Here is a 14028-nt window from a genome sequence, read left to right on the forward strand (position 1 = left end):
TTGTTATTTTATGTTCTTGATGAACATTATTAGACACAGGGACAGGGGAAAGAAGATTGTTTTGAAAGTTTTAAATGTGAGTGTGGGAAGTCTCAGTCTTAGTTGTTATTTAAAGAGACACTTTTAGGCTTTCTTTTTATTTATTTATTTTTTTGAAGCTGTGCAAAATCTAGGTCAAGATTTGCAGCCTTACTAATAAACTTCTGGCACACCGTTCATTACATCACTCCAGAAAGAAGATAATGATGGTGGGAACGTTGGCATTGACCTTAATGAAGTGGTTCCTAGCCATTGTCTGTCGAAGTCCCAAGTGCTTCCTTAAAAATTTTACTATTGATTATTCCTACGTCCATGGGAAATATACAGTAAATCTCAATAAAAAATAAATAAAAAAGATATCTATTACCGTCAGAGCTTTTCCTTCCCTGTCTCTAGCTCCCACTTTCAAGTAAACAAAGATGGAGTTATTTGGATTGATGGTATACAAGGAAAGCAGATGTTGGAGGAGAAAACGTTTAAATTTTCCACCACAGTATTTTTTTTTTTTTAAAGATTTTATTTATTTATTCGACAGAGCTAGAGACAGCCAGCGAGAGAGGGAACACAAGCAGGGGGAGTGGGAGAGGAAGAAGCAGGCTCATAGCGGAAGAGCCTGACGTGGGGCTCGATCCCAGAACTCCGGGATCACGCCCTGAGCCGAAGGCAGACACTTAACCGCTGTGCCACCCAGGCGCCCCTCCACCACAGTATTTTCTTGGCGCCTTGCCAGATATTCAGATAACAATCACTTTCAGGATTGATCCAAGTGTATCCAAGTATAATAAAAGCGTTTATGTGTCCGGCAGACCTGTGGACTGGACTTTCCTCAAACAGCCTCATTCCCCTTTGTAAAATGGAATCACAATGTTTCTGGGCCTGGGTACGTGCCTGGTCAATGTAATTGTTTCCTTCCTAAAAATGAAACATTGTGTGCTCACAATTTGGGACGGTGCTGCCTCCAAGGTCTGTCCTGGCTCCAGGAGCCAAAAGCCTCAGGACAACTAGGCATGTGTGTGTGAGCTCATGCATAACTGCATTTGGAGAACGAGACAAGCTGAAATGCCGATTTTGTAATATTTTATTTGCTTAGAAACGTTAAGAAAGTTCCAGAAGTATGTCTGTTTCCCTCTGCAGCAATGCAGCTGTTGGTGAGGGGCTACTTGTTTCCTACGTGGTTTTCTGACCTGGAAGGACTGACAAGTCGTGTGGGGGGTGTTGAGTTTGGAGGGGCGCTGAGCCTCTGGGGGTGGGGGCTCCAGGCAGATGGCAGTACACAGCCTCCTTGTCGGAATTGCTTTCCAGTAAACGCACAAACAAAGCCCACCCCGTGGTTGATTTTTGTTTTCTTCTAGAATCAACTTGAAGTTTGCTAGAGCGGCTGTATTTGAAAGAGGTTTTGGGCTCGATTCCCCCCTCCCCCGGTGTATTAAGAAATATACTGTCTCTTATTCAGTGAGAATTGGTCTCTTTTTAATGATACTTTAAAAATTAATCACTTTTATTCTCCAGAATAATTTTTAATCTTTGTTCTTTCCCTTTAGAAATCCCCAGTTGGACATCCAGAGCACCTACCCTGTTCTTTCTGCGTCTTGAACATCACCAGGACTCTCTGAGGTCTGAAAGGGAAATAAAAGGTAATTCCATGTGAAAACATCTATTATTAAATTTATGCGTAACCCTGATGATCATAAAGTAAATACAACCTTTTATTTGTCGAGCAGAATTTAGATGTCCTCCCTTTGCATTCCATCTTCCCTTCCTTTCCCCACTTCTATTCTTTCCTTTCTCTGTCCCTTTCTCTTCTCTCCTTCTTCCCTCCTTCCCCCACCTCCTCCACCCCCCACTCCTTCTTTCTGAGTATTCATCCAACAAACCTTTGTGAAGTCTGTCCCGTGCTGCTCTCTGTCCTGGGCACACACGCTCCATCCCCAGCTCTCGGCCCTGGCAGAGGTGAGAGGGATGGGCAGAAAGCTCTGTGAACATGCTACCCAACCAACCACGAGGTCTGGTGGTCTGGCTGCGAGTCTGGCCTCAGCCCCTGCCCCTGGCTCTCACTGACCCCATTGGCCCTGAAATGCATGGGCTGTCCCGGCCCTTTTTGAAGTTGCCTGGGTGTTTACTTGCAGTGGCTTTTTTGTAAATTCTGAGGCTATTTCACCTCCCCGGTTTGGACTGTTAGCGTTGCAGTTGCTCATGAGGACAAGTAAATCAGCAGCAGTAAGTATTCTCACTTGGAGGGGGATGTGTTGTATTTTTTGCAATCCCTAACATAATACATAGATTGCATCAAAGTGAGATGTCGCAGACCTATAACACAGAATGTGACTGTCCACAAGAAAACCACTCCCCAGAGGGAATACTGTTTAAATTGAGGTGCAAGCATGTTATTTTCCTCTCCATGCATAGACTCATGTTGTTAATAAAGGCCTTCAGTCTGTCGTAGGTGCCAACTGGATTAATCCAGTTGGCAAAAATATCAGGGGTAAAGGTGGTCTCATAATTTCCGCTGAATATAACACCTTATTTCTGTCTCGTTCTTGGTCCTTCTAATTGAAATGGCAGTTTCTGTGAGGTTGGGGCCACTGGTGCTCCCACTTGCTTGGTTCATGTTGGTGTTCTGTAGTCCCTTTGCAGTCAAGCTGTCCGTGAGGCTGCATCTTATTAAGAATGCATTAGTCAGGCATCTGGGTGGCTCAGTCGGTTAAGTGTCTGCCTTCCACTTGGGTCATGATCTCAGGGTCCTGGGATCGAGCCTCGCATTGGGCTCTCCGCTCAGTGGAGAGTCTGCTTCTCTCTGATCTCTCTCACTTTCACTCTCTCTCAAATAAATAAATAAAATCTTTACAAAAAAAAAAAAAAAGAATGCATTAGTCATTGCAGTATTCCCCGGGGATCCTGGACTCAGGTCAAGGTGGGCACCCTCATCTTGGGTGCTAGGTGGGAATGGGGAACTTCTCCCTAAGAGGAAAACATCCTCCATAGAAAATACACTCCAGCATGATGCTTGGGACATTCGTCTCATTTCTTCACAGTGCGTCTGTCTGTCCTTAGGGTGGGGGCTGTAAACGAGTCAGCTCATTGCCAGCACAGGTGTCTTCCTCCCAGTGGGACTGCTTCTTACCACGGCTTCCTGCCTTCCTCCTGGAATAAGGCTTCCTGGCCTCACTTCCAAGACTCGGCTCCCTACCTACCTTCTCCTTTAGGCTTTGTTAACCTCCTCACACACTGTTTGAATTGACCCTACCCCTCCCTCCTTGATGCCCCTACTATATCCGAGCACATTTGGCCATGATCTTAACAGCCCGTATTTCATGTTGTTTGTCTCCCTACACCGTTAGCAGTTGAGGTGGGCCCCTGGCTTAGTTAGCTTAGTAACTGAGAGCCTAGTATGGTTGGGCACTTAGTGGGCCATAGAAAGTAAGCGGTTGGTGACCATTGAATGGACATGGGGCATCCGTTCAGTCAGACCAAGGCTCCTTATTCTGTGATGCCTTGTGCTCTGGTCTGTTAGAAGCCCTGGCCTTTGGATCACATGTTCCTGGGACCATTGAGCTGTGCCAGCTTTGAGGTCAGGTTTCAGTTTTCTTGTTGTGAGTTTCTTCAGGGAAACTTGGGGGTGGGTCCCAGCCAGATTTAAGAGTTGGCTTGTGGATTAGAGGGTTCAGCTCTGGCCACACCAGCTCTGGCCCCTTTCCTGTCTGCTCTCATAGCCCTTCTCGTAGGTGGGATGGAGGGCAGACATGGAGAGCCAAATTCCTTGGGGTTGGTGGATAAGAGTGTGGCTTCGGCGTTCTGAGGATCTGGGCTCCGCCACAATGTATGTGGTGTTGGGAGAGCTGTTTGCTCTGTGTCTTCATCTGTCAAGTCAGGATAATGGTAGTGCTGCATCGTAGGGTTATTGTGAGCATTAAATGAGTGAGCTGCAACGTAGAAGGGCACATGCGGAATGCTTAGTATCTTTCGGTACAATCACCTTCTGCAGAGCAGAGATAATAACATTTACTTCTCGTGATTACTATAAGCATTAAAGGAGGTGGTCCTATACAGTTGACCCTTGAACAACACAGGTTTAAACTGTGTTCACCTATATGCAGATCTTTTTTCACTAAATATTTGTACAGTATAGTAAATGTGTTTTCTCTCCCTTATGGTTTTCTTAACACGTTCTTTTCTCTAGCTTACTTTATTACAAGAATACAGTATGTAGGAACACCTGGGTGGCTCAGTGGGTTAAGCGTCTGCCTTGGGTTCAAGTTATGATCCCAGGGTCCTGGGATCAAGTCCCTCGTTGGGCTCCATGATGAGCGGGAAGCCTGTTTCTCCCTCTGCCTGCTGCTTCCCCCTTCTTGTGCTCTCCTGCTCTCTCTGACAAATAAATAAAATCTTAAAAAAAAAAAAAAAGAATACGGTATGTAACGTATGAAATATGGTGAATCGATTGTTTATGTTCTCAGGAAGCCTTCCATTCTGCAGTGGGCTCTCAGTAGGTAAGTTTTTGGGGAGACAGAAGTTATATGTGGATTTTTGACTGCGTGAGGGTTGGTGCCTAACCCACATGTTGTGAACTGTAAGATACATTATGGCAGGCACATAGGGCACTACACAAATGGTAGCTCTCAGGGTTACAAATGGCAACCTACCAATAGCGTTATCGGCAAATGTATTCAGAACAGGACAGATATGGTGACCCGGAGTGCTGGCTAATACCTAGCAGTAGTATGCAAGAATAGCTACAAATTCACGGGGCGCCTGGGTTGCTCAGTTGGTTAAGTGTCTGTCTCAGCTCAGGTCATGATCCCAGAGTCCCAGGATAAAGCCCCCACTGGGCTCCCTGCTCGGCTGGGAGTCGGCTTCTCCCTCTGCCCCTCTCCCCTCTCATGCTCACTCTCTCTCTCTCACTCTCTCTCAAATAAATAAATAAAAAAAAATCTTAAAAAAAAAAAAAAAGAATGGCTACAAATTCAATTTGTCAACCAGACCGTAGGTATTTATTGACAACATTATTTAAAATCTCATCGTCAGCTTATTAAGTCACTGCCTACACTCTGGACACAAAAGTTAACTCAGAAAGGCTTTGTTTATGATTATTGGAGTGAATAGTTAAGGCTTATATACTCCTCTCATCTTTTTTATTTTTATTAGTATCAACTTTTTAAATAGGAAGGATAGCCTTCTCTTGGATCTTTATGAAATTGTAGAGCTACCATAAGAATAAAGGTATTAGGGGTGCCTGGGTGGCACAGCGGTTGGGCGTCTGCCTTCGGCTCAGGGCGTGATCCCGGCGTTATGGGATCGAGCCCCACATCAGGCTCCTCCGCTATGAGCCTGCTTCTTCCTCTCCCACTCCCCCTGCTTGTGTTCCCTCTCTCGCTGGCTGTCTCTGTCTCTGTCGAATAAATAAATAAAATCTTTAAAAAAAAAAAGAATAAAGGTGTTAGATCTTCAGTAACTTTAGAATGTCTAAGCCTACCTACGCATGTCTTAGATCACAACGTATATGTGTAAATATTTCGGTCTTTCTCATTAGACAATGCCTTTCTCTCGTCATTCTTAAGTATTGAGTATGTTAAAGTATTATCACCCATGTTACAGGGTTGTTCCAAAACTATAAAAGGGGAAACAGATTGAACTCTAATAACATTTGATTCTATGATACCTAAGTTGAGTGGCACTTACAAGAAAACCCTGACATTCTTTTTCCTATACTTTGAACCAAAACACATTTGAGTCTTCGGTGTATTGGTGTATTAGAGAACTTCTTACCATTTTCTAAAAGATTTGATTTATTTGAGAGAGAGAGAGTACGAGTTGGGGGCAGGGGCAGAGGGAGAGGAAGAAGCAGACTCCCGCTGAGCAGGGAGCCCAACGTGGGGCTCAATCCCGGGACCCCAGGATCACGACCTTAGACAAAAGCAAAAACAAAATCGACTGAGCCACCCAGGTGCCCCTCTTACCTTTTTTTTTTTTTTTTTTAATCCATTTGCTTTTGGTATATTTGAAACAAATGACATTCCATGGCTGAAGAATGTATTTTAAAGAAAAGAGTATATCATTCAAGTGACTGTGAGTCACCTTAGGGTGTGAATGTATCTGAGCCCTTCTGGTAATAAAAGCTTGTCTTGTTATCCTTGCACCCATGCCTGGCAGAGAGCACGCTCAGTGAAGATGGGAACTGAATTAAAAACACAGCAAGGCAATTGGAGAACTGAAAATGCCCTTGTTAGAATACTGAGACTATGATGACTTTTCGAATTTGCCTTTAGTGTACTGTAATTCAGTTGAAACTATAAATAAAGGCCTTTCAGTGGGAGTGACTTTTTGTGTGATAGTATTTGGAAGCAGTGATACTAGTTCTTTGTTCTGTCCTAAGTTTAGGATACTGATGGCCTGGGGTCTGTCTCATCTTTCCTTCTGCCCTCCCTTACTGCGACCTCTTTCTCTTCTGCCCCCTCTCCTTCTCTATCTGCCCTCCTGCCCCCGCCCCCAACCTCCTGCCTGTTTTTGAGATGGACTTTGAACAAGGCCTTATCTGTCCCTGCCCTCGTGTTCCCTGGGCAGTGGCCTGGGTGTCTTCTTCAGAGGTGCTGAGGAGAAGTCAAACTAAAGCAGCAACTGACTTTAAGCAATAATGCTGCTACCTCTGCCTTTTCTGTTGTGACTTGTATTTGGTGGACCCCGCCCCCGCCCCCCCAGGGAGCCTGCAGCCTCTCTGTTAGGATCCGTGGCTGTCCATCTCTGAACTGGAGTTAAATCCACCTCTCTCTCTCTTTTTTTTTTTTTTTTAGATTTGTAAAATTTATTTATTTGAGAGAGAGAGCGAGAGAGCAAGAGAAAGAGCAGGGGGAGGGGAAGAGGCAGGGGGAGAAGCAGGCTCCCTGCTGAGCAGGGAATCCAACGCAGGACTTGATCCCAGGACCCTGGGATCATCACCTGAGCTGAAGGCAGACCCTTAACTGACTGAGCCACCCAGTTGCCCCCTAAATCCACCTCTTAGAGTAGTTTTGTCAACATCCTTTGCTACATCTTTCCTCAGCTAATTTGGGAAGAAAACATTCTGCTTCTATTAACATCACTGTTTTCTGGCAGAGAACAATATTATGATTGTGTTTCACAGGAAAGACCCAGGCTCAGCCAGAAGTGTTAAGTTCTGTTTGAAATCAGACTTATTCTCTTATCTGCCAATATTTATTCCTCATGATAGAAATCTAGCACTGTGACTCCTGAACTGGCTTAGCTTTCTTCCCAGCAATAGACATTAGCTTTTCATTATGATCTTTAAAAATTTTGGTGTCTGAATATAAGTTGACACAATCATTATGATTTTTTGTTTTGGAGATTTGCACAATTTAAAACGTTCAACTTTGTTACATGGTTGCACATAGATTATGGTTTGCCCTGAGATTAAGCAAGTAAAAAGAGAGCAGCTACTTCTCAAAATTTGCAGCCTGACAAGTGAAAGTTTCTGGAAACCAGGGAGTAGTTTAGTCGGTGTTCTGAATGGGATGTTGGTGAGCCCCTCCCCTCCATATCCCCGCCCCCTCCACCCTAAGGTAACTTTTGATTTAAACTCTCATGGAGACTTCTTTGCTTTTGGTATAGATCTGACCTGAGTACCATCACGGAACAAACCATTTAAGCGGGAATATATTTGTATATGTAATACACAGTTTTTCAAATCCTAGGAACATTTGAATTTTTATCTTCCAAGTACTGAGTGTCCTGCTTTTTATTTTTATTTTTTGAATTTCTGTATTTACTTAGATTTTCCCAGACTGAGTTTTTCTGATTAATATCCAGTCAGTCTCCCTTCCTTCCTTTTCCTTCCTTCCTTCCTTCCTTCCTTCCTTCCTTCCTTCCTTCCTTCCTTCCTTCCTTCTGTTATTGTCTAGTTAAAGAAGAAAAACATCTGATGGTATGTTTTAGTTTTTCAGGAGTTTTTTGGGAGACCATTAAGTTATTGATAGACCTTTCATGTATGAGTGGCATTAAGTATGTGTTAATTTTTTTTTTGCCAACTTGTTTTTCTAATCCTAGGCTCTGATTAACCTACAAAGCCTGTTACCTACAGTACATAAATTCTAACTATTACTATATACGATTCTTTAAAAAAGTACTTAGTGCTTTTTAAAGGTTTTTCATACCCAAATATGTAATTTGGTTTTCCTTCTCTAAAAGGAAATTTTCCTATTGTATTGATTTAAAATGTTCCCAATTTAAGTTGCACACTTCAGTCATACAGATGAGGCTCTGTTTTAACAAGGAGTACTGTGTATAATCTTTTAAGTTTTTCTAGTAACATCCCTTTTCAATGAGTACCCTTCTTGGCTATGTTTTCTGACTTGTTTCCTAAGTTAATTAGAATCGGAGAACAAACACTTCTTCTCTCTCTCTCATTGTTCAGGGACACCTCTCCACCTGCCCTGGTCAGCATTCCATCTCAGAGGCTCTTCTCTTTGTCATCTGAGCAGATAGGCATCACCAAAATACGACGAAGCAGGGACTCTCTGGGTTTGAAATGCCAGCTGTAGTGACCAAATGAATTCTAAATTGTTCTGACCTAGGAACTCACCCAATTTTTGTTTCTTAATCCTCAAAAGGTACTATTAGGAGGATCTTTGTTACTATTGGAAAAGTGAGCTCTCCTTCTCTCCCTGAGTGATTGCTAACACATGTATAAATGTGTGTCAGCGTCTTTTCACTTAAATTTTGAATCTCAGATGTTACTCATTCTGGATCCGGTGGCAAAGCTGCCATCGTGCTTCCCCATCAACCCTGGGAATGTTATTGATGACTGTTCTCTGGACTAGAAGCTGTGTTGTATTTGCATTCGAAATCATGACTTTCTTAAGATAGATGCAGATTTCACGTTAGCTCCTTGATTTTACAGAGGAGAAAATTGGGACCATGTTATCATTGCCGTCACTTAAAATATTTACAAGAATTCTGCAAAAATATCATTTTCTACTGTTATTCTTAATGTAGTATTTTTATGTAATTAAAATATTTCTGGAAAGTAACTAGTACATTAAATCATGTTGAAAGTGATTAAGCATCAGTAACCACCCCAGTAAGGGACAGATTTCCTTTATCTGGGACCTATAGGAGCCGAACTGGCATTGGGATTTCCTAAACAGTCACGTGTTTCTATTTGTCATCTAATGTTCACATAACAGACGTGTCTTGGGCATCCACAGTACCGACCATATGGAAAGATTGGGCTCCTGCCTTTGAAAACAACACACTTAATTTGCCAGATCGATTTCATCTAATCCTGAACTTCTGTAAATTTAGCATTCTCCCGGGCCACAGAGTTTTTTTGATAGAAATTTCCTGAGGCAGCTAAAGAAAGCATATGATCTCCGTGACAGTTAAGGCAGCTGCATTTCCCCTTGTCCTTCTCAGGTAATTCTGCACAGTGTCGCCTGTAGTGCCTGGAATCAGGGTACAGTTATCCTGGCTGGCTGGCAATCCCAGGGCCTCCTCACTGGCCCTGCTTTAGAGAGGTAAACTGAGCCCTGAGTCATCCTCACTCTAAGAGAGCTGGGAGAATGTCCTTGTGAGAGCCTCCTATGTGTAGGTCATGTTAAAATTGCAAAGAGCTTAGATTATTCTTAATGTGATTCAAAGACTGAACTCCTTTCCCTCAGAATGCATGTAATGTGTTTAATGCCTACGAGATCCCATGCTGGTTGGAGAGGGCTGGCCGCAACCCCAAAGCACCATGGGTTTTGTGTTCTAAAGAGGGCCTTTGTTACCAGCTCTGATTTCTTTTGTTCCCTTTGGAACGAACTCCTTGCCATCCATGTAGAAAGTCTTGTCAGTGTGGGATCGCACTGAGATCACACAGTCTTGAAATTTTATTCCCTAGTACTCTTTTCACACAATTTTCAAAATAGTAATTTAATAAATTGTTTCTGTTTCATAGGCTGTGCTAGGAGCCAGGCCCCTCTGTTGGACACTGGGAGGGGCAGCAGGGATTTCAGAGCTGAGTCCTGCTCTGCTCCCTCGCAGTGGTTTGAGTCGCCTAGAGAGGTCCGCTCCTTCTCTGAAGGTCACCTCTTTTTTGACATATTCTACCAGCCTTGGCTCTCTCTTCTTTTTTTCCTGCAGGACATTTAACTTTTTCTTGCTTTTGATTTGGGCACAAATTATTCTGTCCCCAAAGCTAATTCATCTGCGTTCTGTGACAGTTTATTTTTTTGAACACGAAAGCAAAAGCAGTTTGTTTTTCTCTAAGTGTTTCATTTTTACCAGTATCTGAAATAATGCTCACAAAGAGAAGTTGATATACGAACACTTAGAGACCCAGGTGCTCCTGGAAGGTTGCCCCCTAGATCAGGACAACCATTTTTTAAACTCCGTTTTCAGCGAGGCTTCCAATGTCTACCCTTGATGTTTTTCCTTTCTCTCCTGCCCTTATTTCATCAGCCTTGTTGGGCATATGATGGTTTATTGGTAAAATAAATTTTAGTGACAAATGCACACAGTTTTTGTTTTAAGCGGGGGGGTTAGAAATGGGGACATCTTAATTGCTAGGGTACACCATGGTAGTTTAACCACCCGAATAAGCATTAAGTGGAAATGTTCATTCCAGCGAGAAATAGGACCACACCAATGTAAAACATGGTAACGTTTCCCTCCCCCTTCTCTTATTCTATTCTTTTACCAAAACTGAAAACATGCCAGCATGATTGGATATTTTTGGTGATCCCCATCACTTAATTGGTGGTGATATTTCAGCCACCATGCTAGCATCTGTTCTTTCATGATACTGTGTCTCTCCCCTCCCTCCTTCGGATTGGTTAGTATTCCTAATTAGGGAAGCCACAGCCAGAAGAAATGACAGCAGGTGCCCTGTAAGCTGGGGAGTGTCGTTGCCAGGTAGGGAAGGTGAAGGCATTGCCCTGGATGGCACAGTGCGCTCACCATAGTGGTTACCAACTGTCACAAACATGTGGCATTGAGGTTCTGGGCTACACTGGTTCGTGGAGGAAGAACTTGGGGTCAACGGCACTTCCTGGTGTGAACCATCTGGTAAGTGTGGACGTTCCCCAAACTAGTGTGTGTCTCGCCACATTCTCCATTTTAGCTACAGGACTTGGTAATCCTGCAGTGATGTGATCACCAGATGGTCGGCAGACGGCTCACTTCTGCTTGAAGTCTGGAAGCGGCAGCAAGAATTAACCATCTTTCCTTGTCCCTGAGTCTGTCTTCTAGGGAACAAACAGGGGTCTAGCTTCAGCTCTTAGTAGGGCTTGACCTCAGATCCGCTGTGTAAAGTCTCCAAGGCTTAGCCTCCTCCTGTTTACCGTGCAGAGAAGTAGAGTCTGATTTCTCTGCTTCCACAAGACATATAATTTTTGATTTGACCATTATAATCAGGTGTTAAATTAGAACAAGTAATGTTATTGGACTGAAAATAATGTTATTCCTTCTTCTTAGATACCATGCTCTATGCTTGATCCCAGGATATTACGCTAATTGCGTGTATGATGAAGACATTTTAAAAATCACAGATGTTAATTGATGAAAAAATAGAATGTCTGCATTTTTATTAAGCTGTCGAGAAACAGAGTTTGGGTGCTTTTTCCTGATTTTCTAGCCAAAAGCAATGGTGATGAGAATTGTGGGTAGGATGACAATGTCACGCAGGGACGATATTGTGTGACCTGTTTGGGTTTTGGCTGCTTTGTACACAGCCTGTTTCACACAGCATGTCTTGTTTCTGGTTCATTCACCCTTCTAGTTTACCTGGATTTTCTGCTATGCAAATTTGCAGTGAGCTCTCCCCATCTCATTTCGTAAGCAAGGGGAACTCGTTAGGTGCAGCTAACATAGCAGCCCGTATGGAAGGGTTTAAGAGGTAGTCGGGACAGCTGTGGCACCGAGGTAATGCACGCACCCCCCGTGTGCCAGAATTGATGGGGTAGGACTGCGCTTTCCAGGCCACTAGATGAAGATGTGGGTGAGGAACTTGTTTCCTGGCTGTCGTGTAGTTTTCCACTATCTAAGAGCTGCAGTCTGCATCAAAACCAGTTACCAAATCTCCCTTGGTCCTCGTAGAAGAATTGAAATAGAGAAAAAGCAGCTGTTCATTAACATGCCAGGCCTCTCTGTGATTTCTTGATGCCCCACTTCACACTGTGGAGAGGAGCCTGGCTCCTTTCAGCCCCCGAGACTTTGAGCGACACTTTGATCTTCAGAACACATCCCTCTCCCTCAGGGCACCGGGAGCGACACTGTTTGCAACTGAAACGAATGACATGATTTTCCAGGGTACGAGTGTAGCGCCCCAGGGAGTGTAGCGCCCCAGGGATCAGCTGATATTTAAAGAACATGAATGAAAGCAGGAGACACCTCCCCGGGGCAGGACGAGAGCTTCCGGACAATTACTCCCTTCTGGGACTAGGAGTCTTCTTGATGGCTGATTGTGTGAACTGGAGTTGTTTGTCCACTGGTGTGCATCTCCCCACGAGGAGAGGGGGGCCAGTAAATGCATGTCAGCCCAGGCTCTGGCGGTACATGGCTTCGGAAGGCCCTGAGCCTCAGCCCTGGTGGCTTGTTAAGGACGACCCGTGTCACTAATCAAAGCACTCAGGTGCATGGCAGTTTGCTTTTCAGATGTCAGAATGACTTCAAGTCATGGGTTTTGCCTTCGTCAGAAAGTTGGGATGTAAAACAGCATGATCTCATGAAAACTCTAACCTGTGAATCAAGAGTTTTCATTTCCATTCTGGAAGAAACCCCTGACTAATTCTTAAACCCGTGGCAAGTTACCTGATCTCTCCCTGCTTTGATGTTCTTGCCCAATGATGCTGATTCCAAATTTGAACACTTACACAGGGTCTACTGTGGTCAGGCACTGTTCTCGTACTTTCCATGTATTACCTCATTTAATCCTCATAAGGGCTCTGGGTTACGCTCTTATCCCCATTTTATAAATGAAGACACTGAGGTATAGAGAGGTGAAAGAGCTCGTCCAGGGTTACACAGCCAACAGTAGTGAAGTAGGATTTGCACGTAATCAGACTGATTCTAGAATTCCATTCTCTTAAATGATATGCTGGATTGTCTCCCTCTCTGAAACATTAGTATAATGGTCCCCCTGATTCCTTTGTATGTGGTTTGATTGTGTAAGAATACATTTACTCTTCCCCAGGAAGTATTTGAACCAGTGAATATGACGACTATTTGTCTGGTACTTATGTACATTTTGGGGGGGCTTGTGTAAAGCGCCGTGCTACTTGGAAATGACTTTCGGCAGCAGCCTGGAATCATACCTAGCATTTGGGTGCTCAGAGGCACCACATACACTTGTACAAATGAATCGTGGATGGTCCTAGGGTGCCACTCACACAGACCACCGAGGTCATAACATCTCTCAAATTGCGTCGTCTGCGGCCTGTACCGCTGTATGCCCAGCCCTTTCTAAGCTAACTGATAGCCTTATTTAGAAAACCTGCACATTCATATAGAAAATATATTGCACCCATGATAATAGTGCATGCTCTATAAGCTCACCTTAGTGTATCAAAGCTACCTTTGAATGAAATGAAAAAATAAATATCTTACATAGCAAACCTCGATCTGCTAAAACACCCATATGAAAGCAACGGCGACCAGGTCGATAAAGAAGCTGGTAGGACTGCAACAGAAGAATCAGAATAAGTCCCTGTACTAATTTCTCATTTGGATGGACATTAGTTGGCCAGACCGTGGTTATTAGAATTTCAAACGAATCAGCTTAGTAATTTTGCAAATTATAGGCCTCACCCAACAGAGTCACAAAATAAAAGCCGGTTTGAAATATTTCAGCTGTCACTTAGCTTCAAGCCAACACAACACACTCACACATCAGAGATTCATGACTGTTCTTTAACGAAGTCCCGGTTCTGGTTAAAATCAGGTAGCGCTTGGAAATCCTCATGAGACAAGGACAAAATACTTTGTGGATGAATTGAAACGAAGCCCTCAAACTGTTGTATCCAT

The 14028-nt window shown here is 43.6% G+C and overlaps 1 protein-coding gene across 3 annotated transcripts in view; it reads left to right on the forward strand.

The window, feature by feature from the left end:
• The window catches only part of FAM110B (family with sequence similarity 110 member B), a 147283-nt gene that overhangs the window by 36531 nt on the left and 96724 nt on the right, over nt 1-14028 (forward strand). For all 3 annotated transcript variants that reach the window (XM_040625855.1, XM_040625857.1, XM_040625854.1), the window contains exon 2: nt 1581-1673. The gene's annotated coding sequence lies outside the window, so the exon portion shown is untranslated. The remainder of the gene's footprint in view (nt 1-1580; nt 1674-14028) is intronic.

This window comes from Ursus maritimus, unplaced genomic scaffold (assembly GCF_017311325.1).
Source record: "Ursus maritimus isolate PB19 unplaced genomic scaffold, ASM1731132v1 scaffold_9, whole genome shotgun sequence".
Lineage (NCBI taxonomy): Eukaryota > Metazoa > Chordata > Mammalia > Carnivora > Ursidae > Ursus > Ursus maritimus.